At 38.3% G+C, this 14,750-nt stretch overlaps 1 protein-coding gene across 3 annotated transcripts in view; it reads right to left on the minus strand.

Annotated features, from left to right (window-relative positions):
* Positions 1 to 14,750, minus strand: part of Faf1 (Fas associated factor 1) — a 310,745-nt gene that overhangs the window by 71,495 nt on the left and 224,500 nt on the right. The window lies entirely within an intron of this gene.

A 14,750-nucleotide genomic window follows, 5' to 3' on the forward strand; every position in this document is an offset into this window, starting at 1 on the left:
TTTTAATAACACAGGTCACAAAAGGCAAAACAGTGGAAATTCTGGAGACTAGCCACTGGTACTAGCTTATTAATTCTTAATTATGTTCATGAAAGGCAACTTAAATCGTGTGTTTTCTTATGCCTTATGATAATATTTTAGGTAACAACTCCTCTGAAATGTATGTTCTAGCTGATGTGCAAAGTCCTGTCGTCACATGCATTAGAAGGTAAATCTATTTGAAAAGACAAACGGTATTAAAATGTCATGTGCTCAGATTCATTTGATAACCAATTCAAAACAGAATCAAACCTCTTAATTTTTAAAGCCAATACATTTTCTGTCAATAGAAATTCATTTCAGAAATTTAGGCTGGATCTTTTGTAAAACCCGTGCTGTGACTACAGAAAGTAGATCTTGTTAAGGGCAACTAGAACTGTCAGCCAGAGTGTCAAGACAAGTTAGCACCACTGCAGTAAGTTCATTGGGAGGCAGGTTCATATACACGTTTAGTGCAGCAATAACCAGACCTCATGGCAATTTGAAATGACAAGGCCTTAAGAAATCCATTGTCGGCCAAGAAATATCAGTGCCCCCATGAAAATTCAAATCTTCACATTCCACAACTATTATGGGATAAAAGGTTCTCAAGCAGACTCAGCTTCCATACCAAATTTCACACTCATAAAGGTTGAACTCATCAACAGGAATGTGTAGATTAGGAGACTAGCAAGTTAGTGTCTCAGTTTTCTTTCTGTGTCTTACTAAAATATTTGAAGGCAGACTTGACCCTGAGCTGATCATTGGCAACCTCTAAAATTAAAGATGTCAAAAAACAGTTGGAATGCTATTTCCTACCAAAGGGAGAAAATAATTCCTTGTTGCTTTCACACCAATGGATTGCGTGGCTATCACACAGTAGGTGCCATCACAGCACCAGCCTCACTACTAAACAGGATGCTCCCCAGCCCTTGAGAGGAAAGAGAAAAGAAAGAAGAAACGGAGTAAGCTACTGAAGGGGCAGAAAGGAGGATACAGAAAGCGAGAAGGAGACATGAAGGAGGCGAATGGTTGGGAGGGAGAAGGGAAGGCAAGATCACATTAGCCAAATTCATCTAAAACCAGAAAAATGAACATGGAAAAACAAACTGTTTTAAGAAAAAAGGTATCTTATTTCTGTAATATTAAAAAAAATTTGTGGTATTTTGTTCCCTTTGAACAGAACCTGATGGGGAGGGTTAAAATTGTCCACACAGCTGCATCTTACTCTACATTCTTCAGTCAGATGTCATGGAGGAGTGAATAAATGGTTGCTACCACCATTAGATTCCAGTAATTTCCACCTCAAAGAGGGAAACAATAACCATCTTCTTTCCTGTTATAACTGCTGAGGACACTTAAGGACCAATGACCTATCAACCACTGTTTTATCTGAAGAAGGGTCAGAGAGGTGGCTCAGTGGGAAAGGGCACTTGCTATGGAAGCATAGGCACCTGAGTATAGATCCCCATCATCCATGATGAAAAAAAGGAAAGTCAGGGTGGTCACACATCAGTGACCTCAGCACTAAGCAGGTGGAGACTAGAGGACTGACAAGGCTTCCTGTCCTCGAGACTAGAGCCAGGGTCAGTGAGAGACCCTGTCTTAATGGAATAAGGTAAGGGTTGATTAAGCAAAACACCAAGATCTTCTTCACACACACATATGCATGCACGCACACAGACACACAGACTCACACCCCTCCAAAATAAAGTAAGAAGAAAGATGCCAAATCAACTCACTGAAACCAAAACCTAAAACAACAAAATTGGAAAGACAAAAGGTGATAACATCTATGGGAGCAAAATAAAGAAATAAGAGCTAGAAGACAGAGGGACAGGCTGAGAAAATGACGAAAGTTGCCATCAAGTGTACTTTATATCTACTAAGTCTACTAGAACTGCTAGAAAACTTAAGAGAGGGAAGATGAGTTAAAAGGTTTCAATTTCAGATTTGGAAAGAAAAACAAGCAGAATAGCAGATGGTTAGCATTTACTATTAAATTTCAGTAGATAAGGTGTAGATCTCTCTTGTCAATGCAAATCAGGATTAATTTAATTCAGAGTGTGAATTACTTTAACTTCTTTCAATCCAAGTCATAATTACAATATTCACTGATATTATAAAACTGTACTCCATTACAGGGAACCTAGCTATTTAGTGGGAGAGAGATGAAAAACCTACATTCTCTTCCTTAATTTTTTTGAGACAGGTTTTTATGCCGCCTAGACTGCTCCTGATCCTTCCACGTCCACCTTGCAAGGGCTGGGATTTCAAGTGTGTGCTACCACACTTGGCTCAAGGAGATTAAAGTCTGTAAACTTACTTTTTACCTAGTATGTATGATAGGTACTATTTTTGATTAAAATAAAATGGAGGATAAAAAAAAAACTGACACTATTCTATTTAAGGTGACTATAATTCTTCAATGTGATTTCCATAAGTTTAAAGGTGACTCCAACATAAAGTAGAGGGAACCTATCTCTAACACACCAATCTTCTTACAAGGAGGAAATGGAGTAAGATATACAAGACATTCAAACTTGTTCTTAGTATATGGTAGGCCCTCAAAACTGGTACTTATGTTGTAAATGTTTAATGATATTTAACATAAAAAATTGTGTGTATGTGTGTGTGTGTGTATCTGTCTGTCTGTCTGTCTGACTGACTGACTGCCTGTGTATGCATGTGGAAGTAAGAGGAAACCTTGCCAGAGTCCATGCTCTTCCACCTCATGGGTCGTGGGAAAGGAACTGAACTCAGGTTTGGTGGCAACTGCCTTTACCAAATGAGCCATCCACTATTTAACATCTTCATCATTAATTTCATGATTAAAATGGTATGTTCATGCCAATATTTAAAAATCTTTTTGTACAACAAAACAAGTCAGTGAGTTGTTAACTAAACATAAGCAGTTAATGGTTTTACCGTCATTTGGAAAATGAAAGCGCAGAGTTGGGCAGACAGCTCAGTCAGTACAGTGCTTGCCATACATTATGAAATTCTGAGTTCAGTTGGTGGTGGTGGCAGTGCTTGTAATCATAATCCAAGGAGATGGAGATATAGGAAGATGTCCAGAGATCTCAGGCCAGCCAGCCAAGCCTAAATAGCAAGTCCACATCTCTAAGAAGAACCATGCTTCATAGAACAGGGTAGCTCCTGAGGAATATCTGATGCTAACCTCTGGCCTCTCCATGCACGTGCAAAATAGGAGATATATACACACACTTAGCAGCCCCATGAACCCCTTTAGTGAGAGGTTACTTAGCAGATAAAACTTGTGTCTAATGATGGTCTGCTCTAATATTCCCTAATATTTTGAGTTAAGCCTTTATACACCATGTTTCAGCTTCAGATGCTCATCCATTTCTTTGAAGCCATTTTGGTTTAAGAAAGCTCTTGCCTTTAAAAAAGCTTCAAGGCAGTTTTCTACCAAGGATAAGCCATTTGGTTAACATATACGTACACGTTCAGGGTTTGTTCAGTATTCAGTGATAGACAAAAAGAACTTTGAGGCCAAACCCAACGTCACCAACACATAACTAACTCTTCTTTCCTTGCCTTTTCCTTTTCACAGGGAAACTCCTTTGGCTTGAGTGTGATTTGTCAAGCACACCAAACACAGGCAAGCCAAAGAGTTATGCTTCCGATTACAACGTTTTTCCTGTAACTCTGCCTCCCATCCATTATCCAGCTCTTCTCTGGAGTTCCTCTTGGAAATGCTCTTCAGTACTGCTGGGATACCCCCTGCCCTTTGGGGTGGCTTTGAGTTTTGTAGTCTTAAGTCTTAGGTCCACACTGAGATAGGTAAACAAGTACAAAGAAGAGCTGCAGAGACTATATACCCAATGATCCTCAACTTTCAGTGTCCCAGGAATCACCCAGGGAGTTTCTTTAAAAAGGCAAGTTTCCCCAGAGATTCTGACTTGGCAGAACTGGGATGAGGCATAGGAAGCAGCGTCTCTAATAGAAGTCTCATTCCAGATGATGTTCCCTTTACAAGCATCTTTCAAGAAACCAGAATGTTTCCCCTTTAGGGCTTTTGGTTGTTTCTAAAGGCAGTTCTTAAAGACCGTAGCTTTACTGAACCATTTAACTGTTTCCTTAGGTAACCACACAAAAAATGTTAATTCCTACTAGCTTCCTTAGTATTGGAGAGCTCCAACCTGATGTGGCACACATAAGTAAAACTATGAGACATCTTCATAGACAGAAAAAAAAAAGAGTGGGAGGTTACAGCAAAAAAATAAAATATTTAGGGAAGATCTCACTGAAAAGTAGACATGTGATCAAAGGTTCAAAAGAGCTGAAAGATGAAGTCAAGAGCAAGCAGAGAACAGTAAACACAGAGACATTTGAATCAAAGAGTCCATACATTTAAGGTAATGAGGACCGAGGTTACTGTCATTCAGTAGTTTTCAGTTCCACTCAGTTACCTGACATTTTCACTATTTCCTTTTGCTTTACAGCTAAATAGAATTTCACTGTGTGTATGTATGACATTTTCATTATCCATTCATCCATTGAAGGACATCTAGATTGTTTCCATTTCTTAGCTCTTATGAATAGAGCATGAATGAAACAACTGGATAAGCATCTATGCAAGAGGACACTGATTCTGCCTGGCATATGCCAACAGGTGGAGAGCTAGGTCTTACAGCATATCTATTTTTAGCTTTGTAAGAATTCTCCACAATGATTTCCATAGTGGCCACACTGGTTTGTAAAGCCACCAACAGCAAATCAGGATTCCTCTTTCCTGAAATCTCATCAGTATTTGTTGTCACTGGATTTTAGTCATTCCGACTGAGGTAAAAGGAAATCTCAAAATAGCTTATTTTATATTTCCTAATTGCTAAGGATGTTGATCCTAGCTCTGAATCTTTAGACTTGAGTAAATGACCTGAAGCAATCACAGAAGCCAGAAAAGTAGAAAAGGATGATGAAAGAACAGGAAGGGGAGGGAGGGAGGTACTGCGTGCATGCGTGCGTGTATCCTCTACACGTGATGGGAGGAAGGACTGCAAGAGAGCAAGAGGGAAGAAGGAAATAACACTACGAATGTTAGGAAACACCATATGGAAACATTATTTTATGAGCTAACTTAAGAGCACACATGCAAATAGTTTACATGGAGCTATGCCACACAGGGCGACACTGCTCCCCAAGAACCACAGACTTTCTAACAAAAACCCCAGCGTCAGGCATGGGAAAGTTCCCTTTGACGTGTTAGTCAGAGGATTCCAATAAACTCCAAGCAATAGAGTCCACTACCATTCCCTTTGCTTGCCTGCAAACCTGAAGGAAAGACCCTACTGCAAAGGAGAGCACACGCGTCAGACTCAGCATGCGGAGGAGTCAAGCGGAGCTAGGATGAAAGCCTCCTTGAGGACTAATCCTCACAGTATCCAAAGGCGCTATGCAAGTTGCTAAGGAAGAAGAGCAATCAGCAGTCCTAAAGTAGTCCATACTTGTATAACCTATAAATTACAATGACAGGACTGGCAGGATATCCCCAATAATTACAACAGTGTCAGACTATTACCTTGGAGGCTACAAACAACTGCCTGATTGGATCTAAAGCCATTCCACAGGAGGGATTCCATGTCCAGTAGTATAAACCTAGCCAGATACTGCGGCTAACTATCTTAGACAAGAACCCTCTAATGCCATTCCCTTAAGATGTAATTCTTAAATGCATTCTAAATACTTATCTTTATACTAATGGGGAAGTACAGCTTTATACTCACAGATAAGTACAAAAAGAACATTCTTTTTGTAAAGACAAGAGATTTTTACAGAAATCTACAGCTGGTTACAATGCAGAGTATTAGGTACCCAGTTCCAACAGGTACATCTGTAATACAACCCTTATACGTAAGGCTCAGGGATCACAGGGAAGAGGGTGTGGAAAGAGTGTAAGAGTCACACACCTGCTGCCAGATAGTATCTTCTGGACATATCTGGGATTCTGCACTCGTGAAACCACAACAATATGGTTGCTGACATAAGACCTGAATAGCAACAACACTAAACAACTCACCAATGTGGATAGGAACATACACAAGACCTTAGCCCAGGCGAAGAGCTAAAGGCAATCAGTGGCTGCAGAGAAAAGGAGAATCAGTTTTCTCCAGAGGTGAATCACCTGACAGGCTATCCACTATCCAGTCCCAAGTGCTCAGTCCTGAATACACGGACATAATAAAAGCAACACTAAATGGGCTAAGGAGGTAAAGTGTGTGTGTGTGTGTGTGTGTGTGTGTGTGTGTGTGTAAGCCAAAGAAAAGTAACTGCAGAAACAGAAGTCATAAACTTGAGAAAAAGTGGATAAGGGGATATGGGAAGAATTGGAGGGAGAAAGGAGGAATGAAAATTACATAAATATATTACTTATGTGTGAAATTCTGAAAAATTTAAAGTTCACAAATAGAAAAGTATGGGTAGAGCAAAACAAAGCATAAAGACAAGATAGACAGCTGTAACTACATGGTAAAAACTATTTTAACAAAAATCAAGATATAAATGAAAAAAGGCCTCTGAATTTCAAAGCTCATTACAAGGCTTAATATACAAAGAATTTTTATAAACTATTAAGTAAAAGATAAGTTAAAGACATACATTAACAGTGCTAAAATTAACTTATGAGTTAAATCCTATTTATTTTTAATTTCCCCTAGCACATAATCTAAACTATTAAATACAAACTCCAGTCACAGAGCAGACTGTTGTTTGGAGACTTTGAATAGTGGAAGCCAGAACAGTGTGTGTCCTTAGAACAAGTCACTGTCCCGTCACATATCCAGTAGCTCTCTGTTTGCTGACTGGTAAAGTGCAAACTGCTCAGAGGAAATGTTACGTAGATTTAATGCCCATTGCTCTCTTGTACAGCCCCTGGAGAAGCCTTCTCTATTGTTCCTTTCATCTAGGATTCTGTGATCTACATTTAAGAAAAATTAAGCTTATCTCTTACTACAGGTAAACAGTACTTCTTTCTGTCGTCCTTTCTTTCAAGGCACTGAGGGAAGGTCAAGACAGGGTTTCTCTGTGTAGCCCTAACTATCTTGGAACTCACTCTGTATGTAGATCAGGCTGGCCTCGAACTCAGACATCTACTTGTCTCTGTCTCTTGAGTACTGGGACTAAAGCCATGCATTGCCATGCCTGGCTTAGATAAGCAGTGCTTATTGCAAATATCTGGGGAAGAAAAGTGTTTGATTTCACAATACTTCTGTATTTGGGAATTTTTGCATAGACAACCAGTTGAGTTGTCTAAGAATTCAAAATATTCAAAAATCTAGAATTTTTTGGGTTGCCAACACTACAGGTTTTGGATTTCTAGATTAGGAAGGTTCCAGCTAAAATGGTAAGAAAGAGCTGGCTACTGATGTAAAATTTTTGTTCCCCTCGCCCCAAAATTGCAAATTAGTCCTCCATAGCTTAACGACTCCCCAGTTATTAAACTGTCAGGTCTCAAAGCCTCTTTAACTAAGACTTGGTTTATAAATAACAAAGAGACTGAGAAGTGACATTTTGGGGGGAAAACAAGAGTAGAAAATAGCCATCTGTTACTTAATGATAAACAAATGGATAGAATAACTAGGATAGTAAAGGGATGGTAAGGAAATAATTATAATCTGAAGACAAGAGTGTAAAAAGTTTGATTTTAAAAAATAATACCAGCAGACTGACTCTCAGTTCCCTGCGAAGTCTAGAACAGATGCTTACAGGAAAGGTGAGTGAATGCTGGTAGGCTGCCAAGACCATGAGCACGCTAAGCTGGACAATCTGTGGACTTCTGAAGGACAAACAGGGAGATGCTTTCAGGGATCGTTTAGGATAAGATTCAGAAACACAGGCTAAGCTGAGTAAGTTCATCTGTCACTGGGGAGAGCGGTCTCAAACACTTAACTACCTGCCTTTGTCTTCGGAACATTTTCATGTGTCTCAGACAAAAATCAAATACATATGTATGATCAAATGCATTAAGCATTATCTATCAGACATTTAAAATGATTTATTTTGGGGTGCACATGGTGTGGAGTCAGTTCTCTCCTTCCACTGCTTGTGTCCTACAACAGGCATGCCACTTCCTGAGTCATCTCACCGGCCTACGGCATTCAAAAATTATTTAAAAATACATTTTAATTTAAAAGTTTCACATTGAGCATATGCCTTCTCATACCCTCATCTTTTCCTTCTTGCCTTCACTTACTGTTAACTCCCTTTGTTCTCCAGGTTCACTTCTACTACCATGTCATATGATACTCTATTTTTAACCTAGGAATCACAAATGAGACAAACCATGGCATTTGTCTTTCTGGAGTGGCTTATCTCACTCAATATGATTACCATTAGTTGCATTCAATTTCCTGCAAGAAACGTAACTGCTTTTTTTTAAGGCTGAAAAACTTTCATTATATATACAATGCCACATTATCTTTATCCATTCCTTTGATGTTGGACACCTAACTCTGCTAAGGCGAAAAGTGCTTCCATAGCCAGTGATGTGATAGTATCCCCATGATGAACTGACTTGGAGTCTGCTGATAAAAAGCTAAGGAAGGTAGAAATGGATCATATGGTGGGATCTATTCAGATTATGAAAAAACTCCATGCTGATGTTTGTAGTGCCTAGACTAGTTTATATTTCTAGCAACAATATAGATAGATGGTTTCACTTTTGTCCACATCATGGTCAGCATTTGTTGTTTTCTTAATTATTGTTATTCTGACTTGAATAGGATGAAATCTCAATGTACTTTCAATTTCTCTTTCTCTGATGGGTAGTAACGTTAAACATTTTTTCATATTATTTTTCTTCCTCTGTGTCTGTGGGGGGGGGGCAAGCCATGCTGTGTGGATTGTTTACTGAATGCTTTTCTTCCTGTTTTTCCAAACATACCAGTGTTCTTAGCTGCTCAATGTGTGAAATAATAAAGAGACTATTTTAAGATGCTCAGCTTATGATAATCTGTGGAGGTCAGAGGACACACTGTGAAGTCAGCTCTTTGCTTCCACCTTTACATGTGTTCTGCGGTCCAAACTCAGGCCACCAAACTTAAGTATCCTTTACCTGCTGAGTTATCCCACTGGCCCTCAAATATTCACTGCCCACTTCAACGCCATGCTTGGACAACTGTTTATTGTTCTATTTATTGACTGGGCTGTTTAGTGTCCTCTGCGTAGTCTAGCTAACAATCCTGACAGATGTGAAGCTGGCAGATTTTGTCTCCCATAGGCTATCTCTTCACTAGACTGACGTTTCCTTTTCCATATAGCAATTTTTACATTTCATGAAGTTCTCTGTGTGATGACTGTTAGCCCTATTTCCTGAGCTACCTGAATGCCATTCATTAAGAGTCCTTGTCCATGTCTGTAGCTTGAAGTATTTTATCTTTGAGTTTCAGAGTTTCATGTCTTCGATTAAGGTCATTTTGATCCATTCGGAGTTGGATTTTTGTGCAGGGTCAGAGATAGGAATCTCATTTCATTCTTTACGTGTGAATATTCAGTTATCTCTCACAACTTTTTGAAGAGGCAATCTTTTCTCTAGTAAATTTGGCTTCTTTGTCAAAATCAAGAGGTTGTTTGGATTAGTTAAATTATTATTATTACTATTTTTATTATTATTGCATGTGCATGCTTGCAAGGTGGTGGTGGGTATGTGTGGTATCCACATGTGTGGGGTCAGAGGACAAGTTAGTAGGGTTGATTCTCTTCTACTTTTATGTAGATTCTGCGAATTGAACTTCTGATTCCAGGTTTGCATACCCAATAGCCTTACCCACTGCGCCATCTCACAGGCCCAGCTGTGTGGGTTTGTATCTCAGTCTTCTATGCTAGTGCCATGCCATTTTGGTTACTATTATACTAAACTTTTTATTTATTTTTACCTATTATTTCTTTTAATTCTAATAACAACTCTGAGGTATGTGATTTCATCTCCATTTTACAATATGGAAACTGCATCATAATAAAGGTTTACATAAGTTGCTCAAGATCATCATAGTTACCTTGTAGTATAGTTAGAATTTGAATTTTGGTTTGGATTAAATTCAAAACTCATCCATATTCTCAATTATCCTTCACTCTTAGAAAAACCAACAAATTTTACTGAGCCTCACAACAAGAAAAAAGTGAAAAAAAATTCATAAACCACTGGCTCTTATTAAGCTTATACTCTAGCAGGAGAATAACCATTAAAATGTCCATAAGTAATGGCTTGAAATGGAAATGAGAGTGCAATCAAAGACAATGCTGGACAGGAAGGCCTTTTCTAGACAGGTTTCTGAGACCTTTTTGAACAGGGAACATTTAAGATGAGACAGCAAGTATAGAAAAACAGGATTACTTGTCTTTTTGATGGCTTCTGTCTTCTTAAGTGACTGGGATGGGGAGTAGTGCGCAGTGCATGTGTTTAGTTAATGAAGAATATGAATACATATCTGACCCAGGTCAAAGAAATCTTGGTGTGTAGACAATATAGCTAAAAGATGACTACTTTAGGTCAGGTATGCTGTGCGCACCTTAGATCTCAGCACTCAGGAGGCAAAGGCAGGTGAACTCTGATTTGAACAAGACCAGCCAGTGTACATAGTAAGCTTCACGGATAGCTGGGACTACCTAGTGAAACCCTGTCTTAAATTAAAAAACAAAACATTAATTTAGTGCTGAGAATATGCCAAGGAAAGGAAAACAATCTACTCAGGATTCTCTAAATTTTGACTACAGACTGAGCCAAAGCAAATGAAAACAGTAGGTCGCTTTTAAAAAAGTAAACAATAAAAATTTATCATTTTTCCTGGCATTCTAATGCTAACAATTTCAGAAATATAGGCATGTGTTTGAGGAAAGGAAACAAAACTTGTTCCATAAATGAGTTACCTAAGCACATTCAAGAGCATTAGAACTTTTCCATGGATAAGGGTACTATTTGGTAATTTAGGTTGTTAAAATTGTTATTCATTAACATTTGTCTATGCAGACTGACTAGCAAATGCTACACAAACCATCAGAGAAACCAATTTTCACATAATTTTATATGGTTGAATTAACATGATTCTTTTATAACTTTGGTTGACTTATCAGCATTTATGGAAGAGGTGACATGTGTTATGATTTAAATGATATAGAACCTTTGATTAGTAAAAATACTTCAGAAACAACTATAAATAAGAGTTGACTAATAATAATGCCAGGTATGACGGCAAATGCTTTCAATCTCAGCACTCGGGAGTGAGTTCCAGGTCTACCTGGTAATCTATATAGCAACTTCCTGGCCTACAAAGGCTACATAGTAAGACCCTGTCTGGGAGGGGCATGGTCCTGCCTCACCTGAAATGTGTGGCTTTGTTGACTCCCCATGGATGGCCTTACCCTTACTGAGTAGTGGATGGGGATGGGTTGCGGGGAGGTGGTAGAGAGCACGCCGAGGGAAGGGAGGGGGAACTCTGCTTGGGATATAAAATGAATAAAAAATAATAATAATAATAAAAAAAAGGTTTCATGGATGTAGCCTCTCTGACATTTCTAAGAGATGAAAATTTCATGTTCCCCTGGTTCTTACAATCATTTGCAACCTCTTTTTTTAAAGATCCTTGAACCTTAAGTGCAGGAATTATGTAGTAGACCAGAGCAGCTTAGAATTGAGAACCAAACAACTTTTTTTTTTTTTTTTCATTTTGATTAGTCATGATTACACCAGCAGGCATACCAACATGGAAGGGGGAAAGTTCATAAGGCATCAACCACAGACAAAGAACTACAAGCAACTGGGGAATGTTGAGCAGCCCTCAACTGGTTGTATAATATCAATGGTCAGCCCTGAGATCATATTCACATAGAGAACATAGGGAACACGAGCAAGCTGTATGTATGTATTCAGTATATGTGTGTGTGCACGTGTGCACGTGTGTGCACATGTAACAATAATTAAAGAAAAAGAGATCCTGAATTAGAGAAAGAACAGTGGAAGGTGGAAAGGAGGGAGAAGATCATGTAAATATAATTTCAAGAATAAAAAATCATTAAAAATAAATTTAACAGCAAAAACAACAAAAAGATTAACAATGACAGAGAAGTTATGAAAAGAATTTATACCTTTTCAACTTCAAACAAGAAGGAAAGCAAAGAACATGATGGATTATATGTGTTTCAAATATTTAATCTTAAATATCTTTTAGAATTTGTTTCAGTTGGTGATTCATGTTTTTAAAATAAACACTGGGTCAAGTAACTGACAGAAATATTTTATTACTTTATATATCCTAAAATATAGGAAAGTGAGCCACTGGAGGTGAGTACTTACATACAACTACACATAAGTACACTAGAAGTAGCCAGAGATCAGAAAAAGATTTAGCCACAGATTACAAAGGTGCCAAGACTTGGTATTACACTCAGTCTTCATGTATCTTGAAAAGGTGAAGATGCTTTCAATTCTGTACATCTAAATCATTCAAAGCACATAGTACTTAAGAGAAAGCACACAGAACAACTTAGTTGCATGATAAAAAAGGATTTGATACAAAATATAAATTTACAGTGATATGTCTTCATACTAGCATTTCAATAGTATTACTTCTGTACTTCTCCTTTCTAGCTAATCTCACATAGACTGCCCACTGACAACTAGAAATTAAATACACACTCCCTGGATAATATTAATTAGATCAATATGGAGGAAAGATGGGCTTTCCTACCACAAATGCTTTTAGTCCAATGCAATCATGTACCATCAGGCAGTTGTAACTGCAGGACTAGGATGTGGTGTGGGAAGTACTGAAACTGGAATTAGGAACGACTTATACACTGGTAATTTTAAATTACTTCAAAGGATATTTTAAAAGATAATAAATTTTTATAGGATAAAGAATGTACTACACATGGGCTAACCATCATCTGCATAGAGACCGGCTTACTCTAATAATAGCACAAGGCCATCACCTTTCACCCACTGCCCTGTCCCTTCCTTTCAGTACTATTAGGAAAATACTCACAAGTGCACTCCTGGGCAATGTTGAGCAGTAATTATGACTTGCTGACAAAGAGATATGAACAATTACGGAGCCCATTTTGAAACCCTACACTAATAAAGTCATTAGATGCTGCCCTTGCCATGATCCTTCTAAAAGCTTCTGAAGTTACAAGAACACACGGCATTGTTTGCAGGGACAATTGCTGCTGGCAGAACGCAAACCTTGAGTTAAACCATGCTGCAAATTGATCTTGACATTCTGTTAAGACCGCCACTAAAAATCAAAAGCAGAGGAGAAAAGGAGAAAATGAGTGGGCAGGATGTAATCATGGAACAGGAGGGGTTCCTCCTCACCTTCTCTCCTCCCTCTTCACAAAACAAACCAGGGAGAAAATGACAAACTCTCCTGGTGTTTTGGAACCTTTATTTTAAAGCATTAATTAAGCCCCTGACCTGGGATGTTTAGGATGGCAATACACTTCCTTTAAAGGTACTGGAAGGAAAATGTTGCACAAAGGCAATAAAGCTGTTTAGGAAAAATTATTTGGAAGTCCGGCATGCCTTCTCTCTGGAAGTCTTAGTACCCAGAACACAACACATTCATCTGTTTTATCAGACAACTCTGCAGAACCCTTATTTGCTCCTAGGGTGTCAGCTGGAGATTAACACTCCTCTTGTCTTTCACGCAGTCCTGGCACCTGGGCCATATTTGTTGGATTAAATGGAAGTATAGAGTTAGAGTAACATCGTCAGTTAGGCTTCAGCCAGGCATGAACCACTGAGGAGTTTGGAATTAAGGATAAGCCACTGTGAATATGACTAATTACTGAGATGGAAAATACAGATGAAGACAACCCACTGACGATGAGTGCTTTAAGTCAATTAACTCTTGCCAAGATTAAGTAATGTGGAAAACTATCACCTGAGTATTAAGGCTAACAAGTACCTGTCATCCTAACAGCAGAACTTGAAATAACAAACCCAAGGGCAGAAGTTCAAAAGCTAATATCCCCAGGCAATGGAATCATGTCCATGAACACTTGTATTAACTGTGCATATGAAATTTAATACAATGCTCTGTGTGTTACATGCAATCTGTATATCGTGGGCACTATCAGACATTCCTAGGTAACTTTTTGTAGTTACTTTCAACACTCTTTAGAAAATACTGTACAATGCCTGATTTACCCCTTTGTGCAAAAACATTAGAAAAAAATTACACAACCAATTTTTTAATATTCATAGCTGTCAGACTATTTAATTGGTACTACACTAGTTAAGCTCAGTGTTTAATTTTAGTTTTGTTACAATGAGATTTTGTATACCACCATCTACACTTGCATTTTGAGTACTGATAAAAACAAGAGATACCCATTAACAGACACAGATTCCTGGTTAATACTGTGCTTTGCGTATGCCACAGTTGTGATGTGATCTTCCTTAATGAGGCAACTTCAGTCTAGAACCTACTCAAAGTAGATATCCATGTTACTGTCCCCATGTACCAAATAAGTATTCAAGCAGATTTAACAGAAGTAAGGAAAACTAATAATTACTGTGCTGGTACTTTATAAAGCATTATTCATGGTAATTGGATAGTGCTCAAATGAAATGTACTTGGCCCCAGTACATATTTTTGATATATATCAATATCAATATCTATCTATCTATATATATCACCGTATGGACAGTCTAATACTCTCGTCCCATAGAGTTTTACTTTCATTAGTGCTACCACCACTGCAGGAGATTC

This window comes from Chionomys nivalis, chromosome 11 (assembly GCF_950005125.1).
Source record: "Chionomys nivalis chromosome 11, mChiNiv1.1, whole genome shotgun sequence".
Taxonomy (NCBI): Eukaryota; Metazoa; Chordata; class Mammalia; order Rodentia; family Cricetidae; genus Chionomys; species Chionomys nivalis.